This window comes from Eublepharis macularius, chromosome 2 (genome assembly GCF_028583425.1).
Source record: "Eublepharis macularius isolate TG4126 chromosome 2, MPM_Emac_v1.0, whole genome shotgun sequence".
Classification (NCBI taxonomy): domain Eukaryota; kingdom Metazoa; phylum Chordata; class Lepidosauria; order Squamata; family Eublepharidae; genus Eublepharis; species Eublepharis macularius.
In genome coordinates, this window is record NC_072791.1 from 169,260,208 (window position 1) to 169,286,685 (window position 26,478).

Here is a 26,478-nt window from a genome sequence, read left to right on the forward strand (position 1 = left end):
CGGATGTTTTTGAATCCTTCTCAAATTGGTTAGAAGTTCCTTTCTCCCACCTGTTTCATACTGCTTGTAAATGGGAGGTTCTTAGCTTTAATAGGCATAGGTTAGTCAGGTTATGGCCTAGCTAAGGAGTAGGCAGAATTGATGCATATTAGGTATCTCAACAATTAGATTGAGACCATTAGATTTGCACTTTGAGCAAATGTGTGTGTGTGTGTGTGGGGGGGGGGGGGGTAACAACTAGACACTGTGGGCTGATCAGTCCAATTGTTTTTCTTGGTGCAGAATGTCACTATCTTAAACCACACACTGACCAATATAGGAAAAAGCAGGGTGTTGATGAACAACATCTTTTGGCACTTTTTTTGTATGTGCATGTAGGGAAAAGTGAAGGTGATTATGACCAAGCAGTGGCAACCCTGTTGGGTAGCCTCATAGGCAATGTGCACGAATGCAACTATAATCCATTGCAGCTCAGGGTTACTTACCACACCAGCTATCTGGAAAAAGATGTCATGTGATTCTCACCCCCTTTGAGACCATTATTTTCAATGGGGAATCTATTCAAGGGTCTGGGGCAGCAGTTTATAAAGATAAATCAAATATATAAATTGAATGTGTATTCCACTAAAGGTATTTGAATTGAATTGATATAAACTGAATGTACATAAATCTAACGTTGTTGTTATTATTTTGGCACCAAATTTGCACAGAACATAGTCCATCCTCTAAAGACCTCCTAAATTTCAAGCAGATTGAACAAAGGGGGTTGATTTTACAGATTCTCAAATAATTCCCTCCCTGTGTAGCCACACTTTACTGATTTCTAAAGTGGTGGCAGCCTCCAGGCTGGGTACAGGCATGCCCCTCCGCATTCATTTCATTTTCCTGCTCTTACAATGACTGACTGACAATTAAAAAAGCTTTCACTTTTCTGCTGGAAACTGTTTTTCCTGCTTCCTTGTTATGGTCTGTTCAACAAAGTGTGAGCAAGAGTGGCAGTTTTTTCATTATTCCATGTAGGGGACTTTTTCAGAGAGGTCTTTGTTTTACAATCAAATGTCACCAAAATTGCAGCAGCGTGTCTTCTGCCTGTTCTTCAAAGTACCGCCAAGTTTCAAACTATTTGGATAAAGGGTTTGAATTTTATGGCCCTCTGAACTAGCACAGGTTTTATTCTGTCATAAGGAAAGAAAATTCTTTCCAGTAGAGATGAGCACAAAATGGGGGGGGGGGGGGATGAACCCTGTTTCATGGTTTGTCGCATTCCACGAACCCTGAAACACAAACTTTCATGAACTTGTCCTTTTTCGCAAAATGATTTGTTAGGTTCATGATTCATCAGATCCCGAGGCCCTACAACGGCCCCCTTCATACCCAGAGATGCCAAACTCACAGAGAGACTTCAGCAGGCCTTCCTCCAGCAACCCTCCAAGTAGCTCTTTTCAGGCTCTCTTTGCTGACTTTTCTCTCCCATCCTCCTGGCCTCCTGCTTTCTGCTGCTGCTAGAAGAAAAGTCAAGCAGAGCAGATCTGCTTGGGTTTTCCTCTCTTCGGGTTCTCTTTGCTGACTTTTCCTTCCCGTCCTCCCACCCTCCTGCTGCTCTGGCGTGCCCTCCCCCCGCCTCCAAGTTCTTGAAGGAAAAGCCAAGCAGAGCAGATCTGCTCAGGATCCACTCTGGGAAGCTTGGGGACAGGGTGGGGTGGGAAGGCATGGAAGAGCAGCAGGAGGACAGGAGGTAGAGAGTCAGGGAAGGGATCCTGAAGCTGGCAAGCAGCGAGCAGAGGCAGAAGGAGCTGCTGAGGCTGCAGCCGCCACCGCCGCAACTCCACCATCCTGTTCTTAAAAACAGAGAAGGGAAACAGAGAGGGGAAGAAGTCTCTGACTACAGTTCCCAGGTAAACTTTTACAAACCTGCCACATGTAATTCGTCATTTGTAGTTTTGCTCAACTTTCAGGTTGGCAGGGAGAGCTGCCTATCGAGGTTATGTGGGCTAAGATTGGGGTTTCCATGGCAACAAAAGGTCTGCAGACATTCTGGGCCTATGTTGCCAGGGAATCAATGGATTGGCACCAGCCTGTCTGGCATCACAAAGCATTCATGAATCAAATGAATTGGTCCTAAAAGTTGTGGATTTCGTGAAAAATGCGGGTCCCACGAAATACGTTTTTGCAATACACAAATCGGCCCAATTCGTCATGAAATTTGATTTGTATTTCGATTAATGCCCATGTCTACTCTCTCCAGTCCCCAAAGGAGGCAGGAAAAGAGAATGGCAGCTCTCTGCAACTTGGGATTGGCTGGGAGTGCTCTGTGCCCCTTCTTTGCTAGGACCTGATTGGAAGGGAGAGATGTCATTATCCAGGAAATACAGTAAAAGAAAAACATGCTCATGCTGCATGACTGGTGAGCATCAGAACTTGAAAAGAAACATAGATTTGGGGAGAGGTTTTTTTAAAATATTCCAAACATCTTGGATTTGTGCTACTGTTCCAGAGAATCAAGATAATGATTTGAAACAGTGATTTCTGTGGTCATAGATCCAGAGGAGTTAGCCGTGTTAGTCTGTAGTAGCAAAATCAAAAAGAGTCCAGTAGCACCTTTAAGACTAACCAATTTTATTTTATTGTAGCATAAGCTTTCAGGAATCAAGTTCTCTTCATCAGATGCCTGATCCGAACTGGTCAAATACAGAAGAGGAGGGGAGGGGAAAGAACAGAACATATATCACAAGAAGACAGGATGCAATTAGTGTGAAGGCAATCAAAACATTCCTTTGCTTGTAAATGTAAACATCTCCTTTTGGTGTGGAGTCAGTTTGCCGCAGTGAAGGTATACAATTCCTATGTAGTATAAGCCCTCGATAACCACAGCTCTCCCTGCCAGCTGCATCTGACAAAGAGAACTGTGGTCCCCGAAAGCCCACACGCACTCAGGCTGAGATAATTGACAAACCAAGCCCACACCAGGCGTCTCTGGGCTCCCCCAGACCACGCCTCTGTAAAGGAAATCTGTTACCTGTGATAATGTGATAACCATTCATAGTCTCTATTCAGTCCCAGCTTGACAGAGTCAAATTTGCATATGAATTCCAATTCAGCAGCCTCCCGTTGGATTTTGTTTTTGAAGGGTTTCTGTTGAACCACAGCGACTTTTAAGTCTTTGGTGGAATGTCCTGGTAGATTGAAGTGTTCTCCCACTGGTTTTTGGACGTTTCCATTTCTAATGTCAGATTTGTGTCCATTTATTCTTTTGCGTAGAGGTTGGCTGGTTTGTCCAATGTACAGAGCAGAAGGACATTGTTGGCACATGAGGGCATATATCAGATTGGAGGATGAGCAGCTGTAAGAGCCAGAGACAGTGTAGTTGATGCCATTGGGTCCTGTAATTGTATTCCCTGGGTAGATATAGGGGCAGAGCTGGCATCTGGGTCTGTTGCAGGGCCTGGTGCCTGTGCTGGTGGCCCTGCTGGCCGATTCATGATTGTAAGTGAGAAGTCGTTTAAGATTGGGGGGCTGTCTGTAAGCAAGGAAAGGTCTTCCACCCAGGACTTCTGAGAGAGAGGTATCATTTTCCAGGATGGGTTGTAGCTCCCTGATGATACGTTGGATGGGTTTGAGCTGGGAGCTATAGGTGACAACCAGTGGCGTTCTGTTGTTAGTTCCTTTAGGTATGTCCTGGAACAGACTGTTTCTGGGTACTAGTCTGGCCCTGTTGATTTGTTTCTTCACTTCATTTGGTGGGTACTGTAGTCTCAAAAATGCTTGTTGTAAATCTCTTAAGTGTGAGTCTCGGTCGAGAGCATCGGAGCAGATACGGTTGTAACGTAAGGCTTGGCTGTAGACAATAGACCGAGTGGTATGTTTAGGGTGGAAGCTGGAGGCATGTAGATATGAGTATCGGTCTGTTGGTTTCCGGTATAAGGTGGTATTTATTCGTCCATTATGTAGTTGTACAGTGGTGTCCAGGAAGTGTACCTGTTGTGTAGAGTGGTCCAGGCTTAGGTTGATAGTAGGGTGAAAGTTATTGAAGTCCTGATGAAATCTCTCAAGGGCTTCCTTCCCATGGGTCCAAATGATGAAGATGTCATCCAGGAATCTTAAGTATAGTAGTGGTTCCAGTGGATGGGAGCTGAGGAAGCGTTGCTCCAAGTCCGCCATGAATATGTTAGCATATTGTGGTGCCATGCGTGTGCCCATGGCTGTGCCATTCACCTGTAGATATAAGTTGTCACCAAATTCGAAGTAATTGTGAGTGAGTACGAAGTGACAAAGTTCAGTGGCGAGGTGTGCTGTGGTTTTGTCCGTGATAATATTCCGTATGGCTTGCAGTCCATCTGCATGTGGGATATTGGTGTACAGGGCCTCCACATCCATGGTTGCTAGGATGGTGTCATCTGGTAGGTTGTCAATGGACTGTATTTTCCTGAGGAAGTCAGTGGTGTCCCGTAAGTAGCTGCGTGTGCTGGTGGCATAGGGCCTGAGGATAGAGTCCATGTATCCCGAGACTCCTACTGTGATGGTGCATTTTCCTGAAACAATTGGGCGTCCTGGGTTACCTGGTTTGTGGATTTTGGGTAGTAGGTAGAATCTTCCTGGTCGTGGTTCCTGGGGTGTGTCCATATGGATGCATTCTTGTATGTCCATGGGGAGTGTTTTTAATATTTTATTGAGTTCCCTTTTGTATTGCTCCGTGGGGTCAGAAGTTAGTATTTTATAGAATGTTGTGTTGGAGAGTTGTCTTTCTGCTTCTTGTATATAATTTTGTTTGTCCATGATGACAACTGCTCCGCCTTTGTCAGCTTCCTTGATTACGATGCCAGAATTATTTTGGAGGCTGTTTATGGCCTCTCTTTCTCCACGGCTGAGATTCTGCTTTAGGTGTTGTTGTTTGTCAATTATCTCAGCCTGAGCACGTCTACGGAAGCATTCAATGTAAAAGTCCAATGAGGAGTTACGGCCCTCAGGGGGTGTCCATGTGGAATGGGTCAAAAACAAAATCCAATGGGAATTGCTGAATTGGAATTCATATGCAAATTTGACTCTGTCAAGCTGGGACTGAATAGAGACTATGAATGGTTATCACATTATCACAGGTAACAGATTTCCTTTACAGAGGCGTGGTCTGGGGGAGCCCAGAGACGCCTGGTGTGGGCTTGGTTTGTCAATTATCTCAGCCTGAGTGCGTGTGGGCTTTCGGGGACCACAGTTCTCTTTGTCAGATGCAGCTGGCAGGGAGAGCTGTAGTTATCGAGGGCTTATACTACATAGGAATTGTATACCTTCACTGCGGCAAACTGACTCCACACCAAAAGGAGATGTTTACATTTACAAGCAAAGGAATGTTTTGATTGCCTTCACACTAATTGCATCCTGTCTTCTTGTGATATATGTTCTGTTCTTTCCCCTCCCCTCCTCTTCTGTATTTGACCAGTTCGGATCAGGCATCTGATGAAGAGAACTTGATTCTCGAAAGCTTATGCTACAATAAAATAAAATTGGTTAGTCTTAAAGGTGCTACTGGACTCTTTTTGATTTTGCTACTACAGACTAACACGGCTAACTCCTCTGGATCTATGACCATGGAAAGCACTGCATTCAGCCGAATGGAGAGGAAATCCATCAACCTCATGAAGAAACTGGCACAAATACAAACAGACATCATCTTTCTTTCTAAATGCAAAAGACTGGACATTCTACCCAAGGGACTTCGTGTGAGGAATCCATTGAAATCCACTTACTACACAGACTACAGTGAGAAACTATGCAACACCTTATCCAGGAAACTCTTAATTCACCTCATTGGACTGATGTACAGCAAGCAACAATGGATCAAGCAAGAGATCTCTGAACTGGACTCTTCCATGAAGTACACCCCTTCTGCACAGACCGGGAACTGGCAGATGTTTACCACAACCAGAGAAACTATTTATTGCAATCTATTCACTGAATTACAGAACAAGAAGGAGAAGAAATTCTCAAAACTCCTGCCTGCAACAGAGAGCAAAAACACTTTGGATCCACCAAGCAACATCATCAATCTTTCCAGTTACAAGCTGAGCCCAGCAGAGGAATCAGTCCTCTCACGTGGACTATCTTTTTGCGCAGCCAGACCCACACAAACCATACAACTTTGTGGACACCTGGAGGCCTATTTTAGACGCCTAAGACTGAAAGAATTCTTCAACTACTCTGCTGAAGAAAACGATGAACAAAGCACTGAACAGACACCATCAAAGCAGCCTCAGCAGCCCCCACCCCCCCAACCCAGCAATACACAACCATCGTTACAAAACTCCAGGAAAAAGAATTCCACATGGACACCCCCTGAGGGCCGTAACTCCTCATTGGACTTTTACATTGAATGCTTCCGTAGACGTGCTCAGGCTGAGATAATTGACAAACAACAACACCTAAAGCAGAATCTCAGCCGTGGAGAAAGAGAGGCCATAAACAGCCTCCAAAATAATTCTGGCATCGTAATCAAGGAAGCTGACAAAGGCGGAGCAGTTGTCATCATGGACAAACAAAATTATATACAAGAAGCAGAAAGACAACTCTCCAACACAACATTCTATAAAATACTAACTTCTGACCCCACGGAGCAATACAAAAGGGAACTCAATAAAATATTAAAAACACTCCCCATGGACATACAAGAATGCATCCATATGGACACACCCCAGGAACCACGACCAGGAAGATTCTACCTACTATCCAAAATCCACAAACCAGGTAACCCAGGACGCCCAATTGTTTCAGGAAAATGCACCATCACAGTAGGAGTCTCGGGATACATGGACTCTATCCTCAGGCCCTATGCCACCAGCACACGCAGCTACTTACGGGACACCACTGACTTCCTCAGGAAAATACAGTCCATTGACAACCTACCAGATGACACCATCCTAGCAACCATGGATGTGGAGGCCCTGTACACCAATATCCCACATGCAGATGGACTGCAAGCCATACGGAATATTATCACGGACAAAACCACAGCACACCTCGCCACTGAACTTTGTCACTTCGTACTCACTCACAATTACTTTGAATTTGGTGACAACTTATATCTACAGGTGAATGGCACAGCCATGGGCACACGCATGGCACCACAATATGCTAACATATTCATGGCGGACTTGGAGCAACGCTTCCTCAGCTCCCATCCACTGGAACCACTACTATACTTAAGATTCCTGGATGACATCTTCATCATTTGGACCCATGGGAAGGAAGCCCTTGAGAGATTTCATCAGGACTTCAATAACTTTCACCCTACTATCAACCTAAGCCTGGACCACTCTACACAACAGGTACACTTCCTGGACACCACTGTACAACTACATAATGGACGAATAAATACCACCTTATACCGGAAACCAACAGACCGATACTCATATCTACATGCCTCCAGCTTCCACCCTAAACATACCACTCGGTCTATTGTCTACAGCCAAGCCTTACGTTACAACCGTATCTGCTCCGATGCTCTCGACCGAGACTCACACTTAAGAGATTTACAACAAGCATTTTTGAGACTACAGTACCCACCAAATGAAGTGAAGAAACAAATCAACAGGGCCAGACTAGTACCCAGAAACAGTCTGCTCCAGGACATACCTAAAGGAACTAACAACTGAACGCCACTGGTTGTCACCTATAGCTCCCAGCTCAAACCCATCCAACGTATCATCAGGGAGCTACAACCCATCCTGGAAAATGATACCTCTCTCTCAGAAGTCCTGGGTGGAAGACCTTTCCTTGCTTACAGACAGCCCCCCAATCTTAAACGACTTCTCACTTACAATCATGAATCGGCCAGCAGGGCCACCAGCACAGGCACCAGGCCCTGCAACAGACCCAGATGCCAGCTCTGCCCCTATATCTACCCAGGGAATACAATTACAGGACCCAATGGCATCAACTACACTGTCTCTGGCTCTTACAGCTGCTCATCCTCCAATCTGATATATGCCCTCATGTGCCAACAATGTCCTTCTGCTCTGTACATTGGACAAACCAGCCAACCTCTACGCAAAAGAATAAATGGACACAAATCTGACATTAGAAATGGAAACGTCCAAAAACCAGTGGGAGAACACTTCAATCTACCAGGACATTCCACCAAAGACTTAAAAGTCGCTGTGGTTCAACAGAAACCCTTCAAAAACAAAATCCAACGGGAGGCTGCTGAATTGGAATTCATATGCAAATTTGACTCTGTCAAGCTGGGACTGAATAGAGACTATGAATGGTTATCACATTATCACAGGTAACAGATTTCCTTTACAGAGGCGTGGTCTGGGGGAGCCCAGAGACGCCTGGTGTGGGCTTGGTTTGTCAATTATCTCAGCCTGAGTGCGTGTGGGCTTTCGGGGACCACAGTTCTCTTTGTCAGATGCAGCTGGCAGGGAGAGCTGTGGTTATCGAGGGCTTATACTACATAGGAATTGTATACCTTCACTGCGGCAAACTGACTCCACACCAAAAGGAGATGTTTACATTTACAAGCAAAGGAATGTTTTGATTGCCTTCACACTAATTGCATCCTGTCTTCTTGTGATATATGTTCTGTTCTTTCCCCTCCCCTCCTCTTCTGTATTTGACCAGTTCGGATCAGGCATCTGATGAAGAGAACTTGATTCTCGAAAGCTTATGCTACAATAAAATAAAATTGGTTAGTCTTAAAGGTGCTACTGGACTCTTAGTGATTTCTGTGTATATCCTTAGCTTGGGAGTTTTGTTTTGGATACCCATAGTTGCGGTGAGAATAACTCAGAGTGCAATCTTAAGTAAGGATACTCATAATACTATTTTGATCTATTCAGTAGGGCTTACTTTCAGGCAAATCGTTTTTGGATTGTACTGCATGACTTTTAAAAGGCAATGCAAAACTGGGAAAAAAGGAGAAGAAGGAGAAGACACCATCACACATTTGATCCCAGCTCAGTTCAGATTCCTTTATGTTCTCCATTTATTGGGTTGTTTAAATTTGTATTACATTTCTATTCTTTTAAGACTAAACTTAATAGCACTGTGGTCACCATTCCAAATCAGTTCAACAACATCTATCCCACATACTAGAGCCTCAACTTCTCACTTAGAACAACATCCAAGTTCACTTGTTCTCCAATTTTGTGATCCAATTTTATTGCATTTTGTTGCATTTGTTAATTTTACCTCTCTTCTCAGTGTTCATACATACTATAATGCACATGTGCACCTGTGGCTCTGGTTGATAATATCGTTTCTTGTACGACTAGGTTTGCCAGGTCCCCTCACTCTCTCAGCGGGAAGCAGTAGACCTGGCACTTAATTCGGCAGATGTTTTTGCACAAGTGTGCTACTAGGCTGCATGCTACTGGTGCTACTCAGGGCCTTGCACCAGCTCTGGGAGTGCTCTCATGCTCCACAGTGGGCCAATTTTGGCCTGTTTGGGGCCTAAATTGGCCTGCTATGAAGTGCAGGAGCTCTCAAGGGACCTCCTGGCAGTGCTTCCGCACTCCATAGTGGGCTGAAATGAACCTGTTTGAGGCCCAAATCAGGCCACTGTGGAGCATGAGTGTGCATTATGCTTCCCTTCTGGAGCTCATCCTACTCTACTCCCTCTGCCCTGCCTCCCCTTCCCTCTCTTCCAATCCCGATTAGTGCTTGAGGATTCGGTTTGCCTGCTTCTATCTCAGAGGTTTTGTTTAGGCATAGCTTGGCATCCAAAAGGGATAAAAAAGAGTAAGCCATCAGAATTCTCAAAGCCCTGCCAGGCCACACTCTCTGTTTTTCTTGGCCCGCTCCAGAGCCATGGAAGCAGCCTGCTGGAAGGACATCATTCAGAAGCCCTGCCTTCCCATATAAATGAACCACCAGCAGCTCTTCAAGCAAAGATTGGCATTCCACTCCAGCAGCTGCACAGAGCAATTCTCCTTCATTTGCAGGGTAGGTAACCCCAGGGAGGGTGAGGATGGTATATATACCAGGACAGAAATCCTGTAAAAGCTGTAGCTTTAGGGCAGATGACTTTTCCTCTCTGTCTAAATGGTGGCATGGTGAGGTTCAAGTATTTTTCTTACTTCACAATTGCCCTCCAAGCACATGGGTTGAAAGCAGCCCAGCATAGGAAGATTCAATGGCCTCATTGCAAATGACCATTGGCAAGGGTGAACCCTAAGGACCTCCAACTAAGTGAATGCCGCACACAGGCTCTGCATTTATTCCTGCTACATAGGGGATGCTACACCTTTCAAGCCCCTCCCCCTGTTTTCTTCTCCCATCCACCTGGAGTTATCCTTCTCTCAGTATGGAGAGAGGGAAAGAAGGCAGCTGGCCAAGGCCTTGCCTGAAGCAGAAAGTAATGGGTGGCTGAAGAGGCAGAGGCTGAAGCTGAGGGGAAATAAGAAAAATAGAGTTGCTAACATCTTCATGGAGATTTCCTAGAATTATAACTGATCTACAGACTGTACAAATCATTTCCCCTGGAGAAAATGGCTGCTTTGAAGGGTGGACTCTTTCATTATACCCAGCTCTGCTCCCCAAACAATGCCTTCCCCAAGATCTCCAGGAATGTCCCAACCCAGAGCTGGCAACCTTGCAGAGAAAGGAAGGAGGAGGCGGGGTACAACATGGACATTATTGTTCCCTGCCTTCCTTTCTCCCACTTCTCTATGGGCAAAAATGGCAAACCATCTCTGTTAAGTCTCTTGCCATGGAAACCCTGCCAGGGGTCGCCATAAGTCAGTTATGATTTGAGTGCACTCTCCACTACCACTATGGGGAAAGGTTTTCCTCTCACAGTGGGAAAGATGGTAATAATAAACATTAGAATAATAATTAGAAAATCCTGGTCATTTATATGTCCAGTCTTTTCTTTAAAAATTTCCTGGACAGAAATACTGGACTATCCAGTTCAAAACTGGAAATCTGGCAACCCTAGCAGGCCTCAAGTCCAAAATAGGCTCTTTAAGTCCCAAATAGGCTCCAAGTGGGGCCTTAACCTTCCTGCAAATTACTCTTCCCAGTCTTTCTTGCATGACTTCCTGGTAGGGTTGCTAGATCCACCAATTTTCACATCTGCTGAAATGGAGTTGAAGGCAGCGAAAGCTCCCTTTCCCATAAACCCCAACAAATCCTTATGTTCTGAACATCCACCAGTATCAGGTAGCAACTGGCTGATTATGTGATGGTGAACGATGTTGGATACCTAAAGCAAATACTCTCAGAATTTTCATTTTCATTTTTAATCAAATCACCAATATGCACATATGGCTGTTTGCAAAAGAAAACAAATGAACTTTGCAAACAGGCTAAATTCTGGTTTCCAAAATATGTCCAAAACCATCAGTAAAAATAATGTGGCTTAAAGAATATTTTAGCCCTCTCTACTTTAGTTTTGGCCAGCATTCTCTAGCGATCTTCAGCATCTGATTTAACAGGCATATTGTTTCTAAAAGCAGAATGTATAACCAAGACGCTGTTGAGTCCAATGGGGCGTATTCCCGAGAAAATATGGTTACTATTGCCAAACTTGTGTTTGAATTTTAATGGTAATTATGGATGGCCTCAGGACTCTAAACAACATAAGTTTACTATAGTGATTGAACTCCACCCCATTACCAAATGAGTGAATCAGTGCCACCTCTAGTCCAGAACTTCCGAACAAACTGTGGGCCAAGCTACAAGTGACGAATGACACTTGAACGGCAAGTGGATTGAGTGGAGGGCAAGTGAACAGGGAGAAATACACTTGCCGTTCAAGTGTCATTCGTCACTTGTAGCTTGGCCCTCAGAAAGGCAATAAATGTCTTGGGCTGGGGCTGTGACTCTGATAGAGCGTCTGTTTTTCATGCAGAGAGCCCCAGGTCCAATCCCTGGCTTCTGAAACTCTACAGAGCTTTGGGCTGGTCAGAGCAGACAGTGATGGACCCTGATAATGCAATGATCTGACTCAGGGCCAAGCTACACATGACGAATGACACTTGAACGGCAAGTGGATTGAGTGGAGGGCAAGTGAACAGGGAGAAATACACTTGCTGTTCAAGTGTCATTCGTCATGTGTAGCTTGGCCCTAAGTATAAGGCAGCTTAATGTATTCACAAGTGTCAAAAAAGAAAGATTTATCACTGAACTACAAACTCCTTCCTGCATCTCAGCAAATCCAGATATCTGCAAATGTTACCAGAAACAGGGCTTCCAGATCTCTGCTAGTAAAATATGAAGTGGCCTCCTGTTAGCTGCAAATGCTTATGCTTAATTTTCTGCCACTGTCTGCTGGACTGATGTGCTATGCTGAGAGCAAAATCTTATAACATTACTCCATCTTTTCTGATTAAATCAGCAGATAATGTTATCCATGAACAACTGATAACAGTAATCATGAAATAAAAATAGCTCATGACTGACGTTGTTAGAAAAGAAAGAAAAAAAGACCAAGGAGGGAAAAAATTCTAAGTGCTATGTAATTCTGAAAATTGTCCTGTGCATCTATCTTCTATTTTTTTTTTAGATGTCAAAGGCAAAGACAGCCAAGTCAGTTAACCTGTAATTATAAGCAGAATATATATATATAATCATCTCTCTCCACAATAAAATTAAGATATCTAATGTCTGCACAAATCAGAGCAGAACTCATAATTTTATCTTTGGCTTTATCTTGTCACAAATTATTTATTGCTTCTTCTTTTTTTCTTCCTAGAAAAGCACACCTGCGCATACCCTGAATTTCCCTCGATGGGAAGGAGACAGCATTGGGACACTCCACTCTTAAATTAAGGCATTAAGAGCTTGATGCTTCAATAATGACATACATGAGGAGGCTCTTGACTGGCATGAACAAAGTCTGTTGGATCAAGCTGTGGTATGCACCTGAAAATTAACCCTGTACATGGATTCCTTTTATTTGTCTGTGGGGGCTGTTTTGCCCAGGAAATAAGGGCTGATGCATTTGACCATTGTTTTAAAACACATTGACATCAGCAGGGCCAGCTCCAGTGTTGCTGGCGCCAGAGGCAGCTTAAGGTTGCTGCTGTGCGCACGCGGGCACATGCACCAGACTGCATGATGACATCACTGCATGTGACATCATCACGCAGGGCTGGGCGCACACGGGGGGGGGGCTTCAGCCCTCTCATTCAGTTGCTCTGAAGGCCAGGTGCAGCCGGCCGCCCTGGCCGCTCAGCCAGGCACTCCTAGCCAGGCACTCCTAGCCAGGCACAGCAGCTGCGGGACAGGCGCAGCAGGCAGCTGGGGTGGTGCGTGGCAGTGTGCATCCTCCCAGCCCTCCAGCTCAGATGCTCTGCGTGCCACCCCGGCCGCCTGCTGCACCAGGCCCACAGCTATGTGCTGGTGGTGGTGGCGGCAGCGGCCGCACAGAGCAACTGGGCTGGAGGCTGCCTGCTCAGTGGCCCCGTGCTGCCACCACAAGGCCGGATTCAGCAGCACAGGGCAATTGAGCTCTGTGGTGCACTCCCCCACCCCCAGGCCAACGCCCCCTCCAGTGCCTTAGTGCCCGAGGTGGCTGCCGGCCTGGCCTCAATGGGCGGGCCGGCCCTGGACATCAGTCTGAATTAACCTTTTTCATTTTTGGATTTTGGGCTTGCTCAACAAAGCTTATGAATGCCTTGGTACATGGTGATATGCAATTTGACAAACCCAGGTTTGGCTTGCCTCAATGTGAAAGGAAACAAAACACAATCACCAAGTGATAGGAAATGCTATGTATGAGCAGAAGAGGCTGCCATTTTGTTTTGTTTTCCAAGAGCTCCATATGTGCTTCTCTGTTTGTTGAACAAAGTCACACTTTAGTTTTTAAATTATATATAAATCAAATGAAACTATCACAACTTGATCATGGGGTGAGGTCAACTGAGAACAGAGTTGTGTTGCTTGTCATGACATCTTGGGAACTACTCATTAGGGATGAACATTTAAAAAGTAATGAATCAAAATCTGAGCCAAAAATGCCCCATTTTTAACCTCACAAGAGTAACTACCCTGAATGAGCAAGATTTGAGTCCAGTAGCACCTTAGAGACCAACTAAAAGTTTTCCAGTGTTCAGATCCAAACTAACCAGGCCAGTCCTGGTTATTTTTATGACATGTCTGTGGGTACTCTCTGCTTTCACTTTCCATTGATGCTCACTGTATTTAAGTTTCTGTTTCTTTGACAGAGTCAGGGAACCAATTGACTTAACAGATATGTGCCTGAGACGTATGCCAGCCAACAAGAAATCTGAGTTCATCTTCACTATGCACGGCGTCATTTGTTTTGGCATTTCTGTGTACAGTGTCTTTCCCAGTCACATTTTTGCCTCATTGGCTTGGGGAAGGCTCTCACTCTGTATAGGTAGAGTTGCTCCTCGTCTGAGCCATTTTAGATTTTTGGTTTCATTGCATGGAACCAATGACACTTTGCTAGAAAGTAGGCTTTGGAACATATCATCAGCCAGTCAGTTCTTGAGCATTCAGGAAAGACACATGTGATTACTAAGAGCCAGCCCATGTCCATTAAGAACAAGTCATGTTAGACTAATCTCATTCCCTTTTTTGAGAGAGTTACTACTTTAGTAGATCATGGGAATGCTCTGGACATAATCTTGATTTCAGTGATGCTTTTGATAAGGTTCCACATGATATTTTTGTTGACAAGTTGGTACTACTGTTAGATGGATTTGTAACTGGTTGACAGATCACACCCAAGGAGTGCTTGTAAATGGTTCCCCATCCTTTCGGAGAGGAGTGACAAGTGGAGTGCCTCAGGGATCTGTCCTGGGCCTGTGTTGTTCAACATCATTATAAATGACTTGGATGAAGGAATAGAGGGGATACACATTAAATTGGGAGGAGTAGCAATACAGTAGAAAACAGAATCAAGATTCACAATTATTTTGACAGGCTGAAAAAACTGGGCTAAAACTAACAAAATGAATTCAACAGAGATAAATGTAAAGTTCAGCATTTAGGTAGGAAAAATCAAAGACATACTTATAGGATGGGGGAGGATTGATTTGGCAGTAGTACATGTGAAAAGGATCTAGGGGCCTTAGTAGATCATACACTGAACATGAGTCAGCATTGTGATGACGTAGGTAAAAAGGCAAATGCAATTTTATGCTGTATCAATAGAATCATAGAATCTAGAGTTGGAAGGCGCCATACAGACCATCTGGTCCAACCCCCTGCCCAGTGCAGGATCAGCCTAAAGCATCTCTGACCAATATTCATCCAGCCTCTTCTTGAAAACTGCCAGTGAGGGGGAGCTCACCACCTCCCTAGGTAGCTGATTCCACTTTTCAACTACTCTGACCGTGAAAAAGTTTTTCCTAATATCCAGCTGGTACCTTTGTGCATGTAATTTAAGCCCACTGCTTCGGGTCCTACCCTCTGCTGCCAACGGGAACAGCTCCTTGCCCTCCTCCAAATGACTGCCTTTCAAATATTTAAAGAGAGCAATCATGTCCCCCGTCAATCTCCTCTTCTCCAAACTAAACATTCCCAAGGCCCTCAGCCTTTCCTCGTAGGGCTCAGTCTCCAGACCTCTGATCATCCTTGTCGCTCTCCCCTGCACTCTCTCAATTTTGTCCACATCCTTTTTGAAGTGAAGCCTCCAGTACTGCACACAATACTCCAGGTGCAGCCTGACCAAGGCAGTATAGAGAGGGACTATGACCTCCTGCGATTTCGATGCTATGGCCCCTTTGATACAACCCAAGACTGAGTTTGCCTTTTTTGCCACCACATCACACTGACTGCTCATATTTAGTTTACAGTCCACTCTTACCCCAAGATCCCTTTCACATATACTACTGGCAAAAGTGTATCCCCCATCCAGTATTTGTGCTTCCCATTTTTGTGGCCCAGATGTAATACTGTGCACTTGTCTTTGTTGAATTGCATCCTATTCACAGCTGCCCACTTCTCCAGAGTATTCACGTCTTGCTGAATTTTAATTCTATCTTCTTGGGTGTTTGCTACACCTCCCAATTTGGTATCATCAGCAAATTTAATGAACAGCCCTTCCACTCCTTCATCCAGGTCATTGATAAAAATATTGAAAAGTACTGGGCCCAAAACCGAGCCCTGCTGGACACCTCCCTCCAATCTGATGAAACACCGTTGACCACAACTCTTTGGGTGTGGTCTTCTAACCAGTTCCCTATCCACCGAACTGACCTATAGTCCAGTCCACAGTCTTCCAGTTTGCCCATCAGAATGTCATGGGGGACCTTATCAAAAGCTTTACTGAAATCCAGATAAATCACGTCAACAGAGTTTCCCCGATCCAGTAAGCTGGTCACTCGATCAAAGAAGGAAACCCAGGTTGGCCTGGCAAGATCTGTTAGGGACAAAACCATGCTGACTTCCCCGGAACACTGAGCAGCCCTTCAGATGCTTACAGATTGATCCCTTTAAAATCTGTTCTAAAATCTTCCCAGCAACAGAAGTCAGACTGACCGGCCTGTAGTTTCCCGGGTCATCCTTCTTCCCTTTCTTAAAGATTGGGATAACATTCGCTCTTCTCCAATCTTGTGGCACATCCCCAGTCCTCCAGGAGGCCTTGAAGATGATGGACAGGGGTTCTGCAAGTTCTCTAGAAAGTTCTTTCAGCACTCTTGGGTGCACCCCATCCGGCCCAGGGGATTTATTTTCATCCAGTGCTGCCAGATGCCTCTCCACAACCTCTCTGCCAATGTTAATTAGCCACTCAGGTTTCCTGCCACATTTTCTACTATCTCTAGATGTGATTGAGTTCTTCAGGGAGAAAACAGAGGCAAAAAAGTCATTAAGTCTGTCTGCTTTTTCTCTGTCCTGCATCAGAGTTTCTCCATCTACTCCCAACAGCGGTCCAATTGCCTCTTTTACCTTGCATTTACTTCTCTCATATCTGTAGAAGTTTTTCTTATTGTAGCAAGCCCTCCTGGCCAGACGCAGCTCGCACTGAGCTTTGGCCTCTCTGATAGCTGATCTGCAGTATCTAGTAATCCTCATATACTCCTCTTTAGAGGTCTGTCCTTCTCTCCATTTCCTGAACATTTCCTTTTTCTCCCTTAGCTTATTCTGGAGCTCTCTGTACATCCACATCGGTTTCTTGGAGCCCTTACCATGTTTCCATCTTGCTGGGATAGTGAGGGCTTGAGCTTGCAAAAGCTCATGTTTGAGAAGGGCCCACCGTTCACTCGCTCCTTTCCCTTCCAGCACACTCCCCCACAGAATGACTCTCATCAAGCCTCTGAGTTCATTGAAGTTGGCCCTACGAAAATCTAACCTACGAGTCTGGCTATGAACTTCCTTGCCCCCTCCCCCCACAGCAACTGGAATTCAAGGAGGACATGGTCACTTCCCCCTAAGGTCCCCACCACCTTCATCTCATCTACCAATTCTTCCCTGTTGGTTAATATCAAGTCTAGTATGGCCGAGCCCCTTGTAGCTTCCTCCACCTTTTGAAAAAGGAAGTTATCGGCCAGGCAGGTCAGGAAATTGCGTGATTCATGACACTTTGCTGAGCCTGTCTCCCAGCACACATCGGGGAAGTTGAAGTCACCCATAATTACAGGGTTCTGATGTCTGGATACTCTACCAATCTGTTCAAAGAGGGCAGCATCCGTTTCTTCTCGTATAGTATAGTGTCCAGATAATATGAAGTGATGGTATCACTTTCCTCTGGTAAAACCTCTCTTGGAGTATTGTGTTCAGGTTTGGGTACTGCAGTTTAAGAAGGATGTTGACAAGCTGGAACATGTCCAAAGGAGGGCAACCGAGATGGTGAGGGGTCTCAAGACCAAGTTCTATGAGGAAAAGTTGAAGGAGCTGGGTATGTTTAACCTGGAGAGGAGCTTATTGAGAGGTGGCATGATAGCCCTCTTTAAGTATTTGAAGGGCTGTCACATAGAGGATGAAGTGGAATTGTTTTCAGTTGCCCCAGAGGATTGGACCAGAAACAATGGGTTAAAATTAAAGCAGAACAGTTTTTGGCTAAACATTAGGAAGACAGCTGACAGCTGCTCCTCAGCAGAATAGGCTTCCTTAGGATGTGATAGGCTCTCCTTCCTTGGAGGTATTTAAGAGGCTAGATGCCCATCTGACAGCAATGATGATTCTATGGCTCAATACGAATGCACACAGCTTGTGAGAGGAAGGGCATGAAGGGATTAGCCAGTGCTAGACTTGTGGCCCTTTCTTATATGCCCAGGGTAATGCCAATCACCACGTTGGGGTCAAGAAAGAATTTTCCTCCAGACAAGATAGGCTAGAGATCCTGGAGGTTTTAAAAACTTTTTTTCTGGGCATAGAGCAGGGGTCATTGTGGGTGGAGGGTGTGGGTGGACAAGGGGGAAGTAACTATGAATTTCCTGCATAGAGCTGGGGTTGTACAAGATGATGCTTGGGGATACTTTCCAGCTCTATGTTTCTATGTTTCTGTCTGTCTTGTCTGTTCATGGCTCCAATTTCCAAATCTAAGTATCCACAGATTTGTCCATATTGAGAAACCAGGCCCAAGCACAGAGAATGGGGCTAAGTATAGAAAGGAGATATTGTTTTACAGCCCCAGCTCTTCAGAAAAATTGTAAATGTTTTGGAGCTTTGTCTGCACTTGTGCTGGTAATGTAAATGGAGGGAGGCCTCATGGTGTAGCATCTTTCAATCTTTTCCGCCATTTTTAGTAACAGTGGCCACTACTGTGGTGGAATGGGGGCAGTCTGGGAGGAGGAGAATGTGGATGCACAGTGAGAGAGTGTAGGCAAATGATGGTAGTAGGGGGGGTAGGTGGATAATGGTGTGCTGCCACAGAGAAAAGTAAAAAGTGGAAGCTGGGTAGGCAAGCAAGAAGGCTGAAGCGCCTTGCCTCCTGCTCAATCAGCGTCTCCCTCTGAAGACACTGAGGCAAAGGTGTCCAAGAGGATATAGCGGCTCCACTCCTCCCCACCCCCCACAAACTCCTCATGGTCCTCCGTATGTTATATCTAATTCTGAACTTGGCTATTGAGTGATGATCAAAAAATACCCACAGAACAAGGCCAGGGACAGATGGGGGAATATTTCAACAAACTCTTGTTTGCAGAAATATATGAAATGTAAAAAAACACAAAAACAAAATAACCTACATTTGGTGTTAGAAAAATCCCAGAATTATAGAAAAAATGTTTGTTTCTTTAAGAAAAGCATGCTGCTAAGATCTTGTGAGACTGTGGTGCGAGGTTTTGGTTTCCCTTTTTGGAGTTACTAAGCAACGTGCAACCAACATTGCCAATGATTCCAAGCTTTAGTTAATGTCACCGTGTACACACATACTGTGTTAGTGTATGAGTGTATGTATGTGAAGATGGGATAGACAGATTTTAAAAGGTAAAATATAGGAAGTAGGAAAGGTAAAGTTTGATGAGGAGGGGCAGAAAAGATTGAAAAAAGAAAGCTGAAGTTGAGGGTGGGAACAAAAGTTGGGGTAGGGCAGAGGCTGCCAGGGGGAGAAACAGAAAAGGGTGGGTAGATGGGTGAGAGAGAAAGAAATGGGAGAGGCTGCAGGCATTGACAAGGGGAAGTAAAGAGGAAAAACAAGTAGGGAAAAGGAAGTAAGATAATGCAATTCCTGCCCCTATGAGTCCTTGTGCATCCCCCACTTGTTTGTATGCAGGGCTTTTTTTCAGGGGGAATGCAGGGGAACGGAGTTCCGGAACCTCTTGAAAATGGTCACATGGCTGGTGGCCATTTTCTCCAAGGGCAACTCACTGAGTTCCACCACCTCTTTTCCCAGAAAAAGCCCTGTTTGTATGTATATGCTGTGTGCATAATGCAGGCCACACAACATGTGGGTTGATTATTCAGAGAACTATGGCCTAAAGTGATGCTGTTATCTTATGAAACTATCCCTACAAACACAGCTCAACTAGTCAGATCCAGACATGCTCTTCAAAGGATGCCCCAGAACAAAAGAAGCAGAATTTATATTCATAAGCTATTAGATCTCATAACATGTGGTAGACAATAGGCTTACCCCTTGTTAAGCAAAATTCCTGCTTGCATTTTTAGAAACGTCTTTGTGCTTCATAGCTATCTGTCTGTTTATCTATCTGGATACTTTATTTGTTCTGCTCTGGGAAACAAAAAATGTGTTCTGCACATTGTTACATCATTGTCCAAGACACAGTATGAATTCTATTTTGATTTTATAGATTTGATGTTTATCTTGTAGCTATAGCAGATAAAATTATACACACTACTTTGGCTTTGTTTTAGATTATACAGTTAGATAGAACAAAGTGGTATATTCAAGGCTTTTTTGTGTGTGTGCTGCTGGTGGTGCTCACCGTTAGACATGGGCACGAACGGGAAAAAAACCCGAACAAGCTGTTCGTTGTTCATTGCCATCCACGAACAACAAACAATGAACAGTAATGAACATGACCCTGTTCACAAATATGTTCGTTGTTCATTGTTTGTGGCCCTTTAAAGATCCCTTTAAACTATCAGCTGGCAGGGGCCCTTTAAATCCCCCACAAACTGACCTTCCCAATGTCCAATACCTACCAAATTTGCAAGGGACATAGTCCTCACTGTCCTCCGAAGACCCCCCAAGTTTCAGAGAGATTGCACCCCAGGAAAGGTGACGCATGGGTCTCCCCCTTTGTTGTCATTTTCTCTTCACAGTGGCAAAGACGGGACTCTCTGCTGGAAGCTACTTTGAGGGGTTAAAAACTGACCTTCCCAATGTCCAATACCCACCAAATTTGCAGGGGACATAGTCCTCACTGTCCTCTGAAGACCTCCCCAAGTTTCAGAGTGATTGCACCCCAGGAAAGGCATGATCCATGGGTCCCCCCCCTTTGCTGTCATTTTCTCTTCACAGTGGCAAAAATTGGACTCTCTGCTGGAAGTACTTTGAAGGGTTAAAGCCAGAAGGAAAGCCAGAAGGAGTTCAGACAGAGTTCAGTCCCTGCCTCCAGTTGCCAAGGGAATTGATTGCAGGTGCCAGATTGTCCGGCTTGATGAATGGCTGATGAAGGCAATGAATGAGGCTTGCAATGACCACTTGTTCATTTAGAATGGGGCCTCACGAATGGCTTGTTTGCGAACAGACGAACAGGCTGTTTGTGGGTTCTTTCCATTCATAATACTGTTCATGCCCATGTCTACTCACCATTATGGAGTACCGACACCTTTGGGGGCTCTCCTAAGTCCTGAGGGGGGGGGGAGAAGTGGAAATCTGTGCAACCTTATATATGAGTACCAGCACACATACCCCTTTTAACTGTAAAAGCATTGAGAATACTTAAAAGTTTCAAAATAGCCCTATGTATAGATTGTCAGTCTCATGTCCAATTTGAATGAGTGAGAATATTTTACCATCTTGTTATATGGTAATAGAAAAAATCAGATCCTTTCACTTCACAGATCACTTAAATGATCAAATTTCTGATCAGCTATAGGAGCAAAAGTTGTCTTAAGGAATTGTGATACTGATAAAAATATAATCTGCGCTTATTTAGAAAATGTCTTGCAATATTTAGCTCTACGTTCAGATGGAGAATTTAAATAATGAATACAATAGACAGTGATACAGTATGGGAAATAGCAGTGTATCATCAGCCTTGCAGATGACAATTATAAACTTCAGGATGGAATTTGGGTTTGATTTATAGCCCATGCAAAACTTACTGAACAAAAACAATATTTGTCTACATTTTCTCCATGTTTTTAGCTAGTGCTTTATATATGCCAGCTTTTGCAATTTTCATAAGAAATACCTTGAGGTGATTTTGCTGTTCACCCCCTTTCCCTAAGATTATAACCAGATGGTAAAATATTATTTTACTTAGGTTAAAGGTACTTAAAGTCTGCAGTTCATACTGACATAATCTGATGCTGAATGAAGTGGTTTGTATCTTCGGAGACATCTAGATTGAATTATCACAGCACATTATTTTATGTGGTCTTTTGGATCAAATTCCTTGGATAACTGTATAACAGCCATCTCACTACAGGCAAGTTCCAGGGCTGATCTGGCAACCCCTTGAATTGTCCACTCCCAACACTACTCTTAATAAAACTGCAGTGTCAACCCGGGATGTAGTTTGCTATCTTGAAGCTAATCAGCCTTCCTAGACATAATTAACAGAATCAAGAGAGCTGGTCTAATGTTTTCATACAGTGCTTTCAGTGAAATTATTTCAAAAAGATCTAATGTTTCCAGACATATAACAATCACTATATCACTCACTTTTTCATTCATATCACTTAGAAGGTGTCAAAAGATTATCAGAAAATGAAAAGTTTGTATAAATAGATGTGCTATGATCCACATCATGCAGAAAACCAAAACAAATCCAAATAATCAGGGTATTTTAAGAAAATTCAGATATCAGCACCCCCCCAACAAAACAGGCACACAACTCACTGTTGTTGAGTATCTATCTGCATATATTGAGAAATGGGTTGAATTCAGCCTCTGCCCTTCCTCCTCCCCACAGTAGAAAGTTTTTTCATACAAAAGATTTCTTCTTTCCAAAGCTCCCTGCATTACATTCCACACCATTAACTAAGCTCTCCTTAAGTACAGGAATGGTTATTTAGCTGACTGCCATAAAAAGGGGTAGACAACTGCCAACTAAGCCAGTAATTTGGGTCTCTCTCTCTTTCTAAATCATAAAAGGGAACTTAACAGGATCTTAGTTCTTTTTTTATTAACCAAATCCTGGGCATCCCAGCTGACTTCATATAGCTAGTTTTGTGCAGTGGTTAAAAGTGATGAGACTGTAATCTGGAGAGCCGGGTTTGATACACTGTTCCTCTGCTTGAAGCCAGCTCTTTCAGAGCTCCCTCAGCCCCACCCACTTCACAGGGTGATTGTTGTGAGGATAATAATAACTGAAGGGCAGTATATAAATCTAATGTTATTATAAACCAAAGTAATAACTTCCAATTTGTCTGCTATAGAATATTCAACCCCCCTATCTCCAAGCTTTCCCTCTTTTTCTGAGCAGGATTAAAATATCTCTTTTGTAAATTATTAACATCCAGGTATATTTCGTGGATGACAGACAGGCAACAGCAGCGGAGAAAGCCATGCAAAAACAACCACATGTAAAATATTTGTGACTTGCTATGGAACAAAGAGTCAGCCAGGAAAATGTTTAAAGCTCAAGACAAACAAGCAGTTTTCCTACCTGCAATCCCAGCAGGATTGGGAAAAAATCTTTTATGTTATTGATTTGTACAACACAAAACTAAGACGAGGATGAGGAACTGGTGTGAGAATATGCATGGACAGAACATTTTAAAAGAAACTTTTTGAGTGCTTGTTTGAGGGTGCTATGCATAATCTGTAAACAAATTGCAAATTTAATAGAGGAGTGATGGAACATCTCTGGGCATATGTAGTGTAGACTACAAGGTCAGTGAAACTTGAAATTTGTGGCCCAGTGGCATGACCTCATTCCATTCTTGTAAGGCCACAGAATGAGCTTGGAGAAAAGTTCAGCCCCACACAGAACCAAACATCTACCACTGGAACCTAGTGTTTCTGGAATATGGCAGGATCGTACATCCAAGTACCCATGTTTGGAAATATTTATGTAATTCTGGGCTAGAACATTCACAATAAGAATGTAACAAATGCTTCTGCAAATATGTGACCTGAATATACCAGCATGTTTGCAATTGTTATTATATTTAAGCTCTGAGAAGTTGTGAGATATATTTTACAATTAAGCCAACTGCACACAACTCAGAAGGGAACATACAATTAACAGTCAGCAATTAAGACTGGAATTATTATGATCATCTGTAGTTTGGTATCATGTGAAATAGGCTGACCAGCTACTGAGTGAAGAACTTTGACAAGCTCTAGTTAGACTGGATGGATGTACAACAGCTAGTATGTCTTTCCTTTGTATGGATAATAGGACAAGCATTAGTTAGGCACCATTGATGCCTCATAGCTAGTAGATGTCTCTGTCCCATGCAGAACTGAGTCAGGTGTCCGCTATAAACATATATAACATATAATAATGCTAAGTTCCAAAATAACAGATAACATACCAGCAAACATACAATATGACAATTTAAGTGAAAACAGTGAGCTGCTTTTGCAGACAACATTCCCAAACATGATGTTATTTGGGGTCAGGCAGACGTATTGGTAGAATAATTGGTAAAGTTTCAGTCATCCCAGTTTTGAAGGGATTTCCTGCATAAAGGCTGTGATTAGCAAGAGTGGTTCTGCTCACAGGTAGGCTTCAACCTGTTTTCACTCTCACTGTCCAACTTATCTGCAGTAACCAAACCACTATTGGCATTGACAGGAATTTAGAAAATTGGTTTGTGGTTTGCAAAATTGAAGTGAAAGTCAGATTCATATGACCAGGGGAAAGAATCCAAGGGCTTGTATTGCTTTGGGGATCCAAGAGTACAGGCAGTCCAGTTGCCTCATGTTTGTTTGTTTGTTTATGTTATTTATAGCCTGCCTTTCTCATTGAGATTCAAGGTGGATCACACAATGTAAAGTCAATACGATCAACAGGATGAGACAGTCAATAAATAATGCAATAGGGTTGGGATTGCAGATACCTGAAAACTAGCAGAAATCTGAAACAGCTGAAACAAAGCATAAGCATTTAAACATGGCACATTAAGTGATGCAGAAATTACATAGCAGGAGCATACTTACAGCAACAGACAGTATGCATTACACACAGGAGTATAGTCCACTGTCCCTATGTCTTTGCTGAAGCATTATCATCAACCATTTCATAGTACAGCTTAATTCCCTGTGTAAAAAAACATTCCTTGAATTGAATTCAGTACTTTGAATTGTGCCTGGTAACTGACATGCAGCCAATGAAGTGACTGCAGAATGGGACTAATATGCCTGCTTTACATAGCTCCTGAAAGTAAGTGTGCTGCGGCATTCTGCACCAGCTGGAGTATCTGAATTAACTTTGAGGGGAGACCCATGTAGAGTGCATTACAGTAGTCTAGTCTCAATGCTACTGTGGCATGTTTCTGGTTGACCAGATTGTCCTTGTCTAGGTAGGGGCATGTAGGCTAGATCGAGTTGAAAGAAAGTGTTTTTTTGCAGCTGCGTTAACTTGCTTCTCCAGTAGCAGTGCTGAATCCAGTAAAACCTCTAGGCTCCTAATCTGTAACAGTCAGTTGAACCCCATTGAAAGAAGGTTGTTGAGATCCAGGAAACAGCTGGTATAATATTTGTAGGTCCAGGCCAATAGTTTCATATTCAACGTTTCAGACAGCTAGAAATGCTCTCCAGGAATTCAAAATGTCTCACTTTAACCCATTGACTGACTTGAAATAGTAGTTTCTTGCAAAATGACAGCACTTTTTTGTTTTCCAGCAAAGTAAAGGATTCAGGTGAAAGACTCTGCATTCCTTAGATAGGCTTTGCCCCCTTAAGCACTGGTTGGTTCCTTCTCTCCCTTCTCCAGTGTACATCTGTGAGGTCTTTCTGGTTTGACATGCTGACAGGAGCCAACAAGTCAACTCTACTGGTTTCAGTGGTGCTTATTTCACTTTTCTAGTATTTGCGCATCCTTTTCTTTCCCTTTCCTTCTTAATTTTGTGTCTCTTTAAATGTATTGAGCTGCTCAGAGAAATCTTGTCCAGAAACTTCTTGGCATTCCTGCATCAAACTGGCTCCACTGGAAGGTGATTACCAAGTGTGATACATTGAACAGTTATGTGTACATAAGTGCTGCAGATAGATATATGGGCTTCATAATATAATTGGACTGTGGTTTATGGAACCATTACTTTACTGTATTTAGTCACCTGATACAATTATCTTCATTAAATAATATCAAAACAACAACACCTGTTATTCAATCATTAGCTAGGCGAGCAACATGCTACGTAAAATAACATAAAGATTGTGCAAGATCTCTCTGAGATTGTCCTCATTTATTCCATATTAAATATCAGTAACACCTTTGCTTCAACAGAGGGAAATGAGACGTTTAACACTACCAGATTTAATGTTAATCTTATCCACTATTGACTGCAGTCCTTGTACATAGCATTTTTTTTGCCAGAGAAAAATTATAATGAATTGATGGTGGAAAATGTGATGATCTCAACACCACCACCATCAATAACAACAAAATTGTATAATAGAATATCTGGGGCATTTAAAGAAATTTCTTCAGAGAAGGAAATGAAATTTACGAAGGGTTTTTAGAAACACTGATCCAAAAACTTGTATACGCAAGAGCAGTTTATTTTCTTTTTTTTTTTTTTGAAAAAATTTTTATTGGGTTAGGATCATATATTTACACATTACAGTCAATTTCCCCATTTCTCAGTTTCTAACCCCCTCCCTTTCCCCCCCTTTTTTGTTGACTTCCAACAGTTTTCCAACCCTTTGTCCCTTTTCCCTTACTCTTTATTTATTCCTCTATCTAACAAATATATATTCTCCCTTTATTCTAAGCAATACTTCTTTAACTATTTTTAATACTCTGTACCCTAACTATGAGTCCCTTT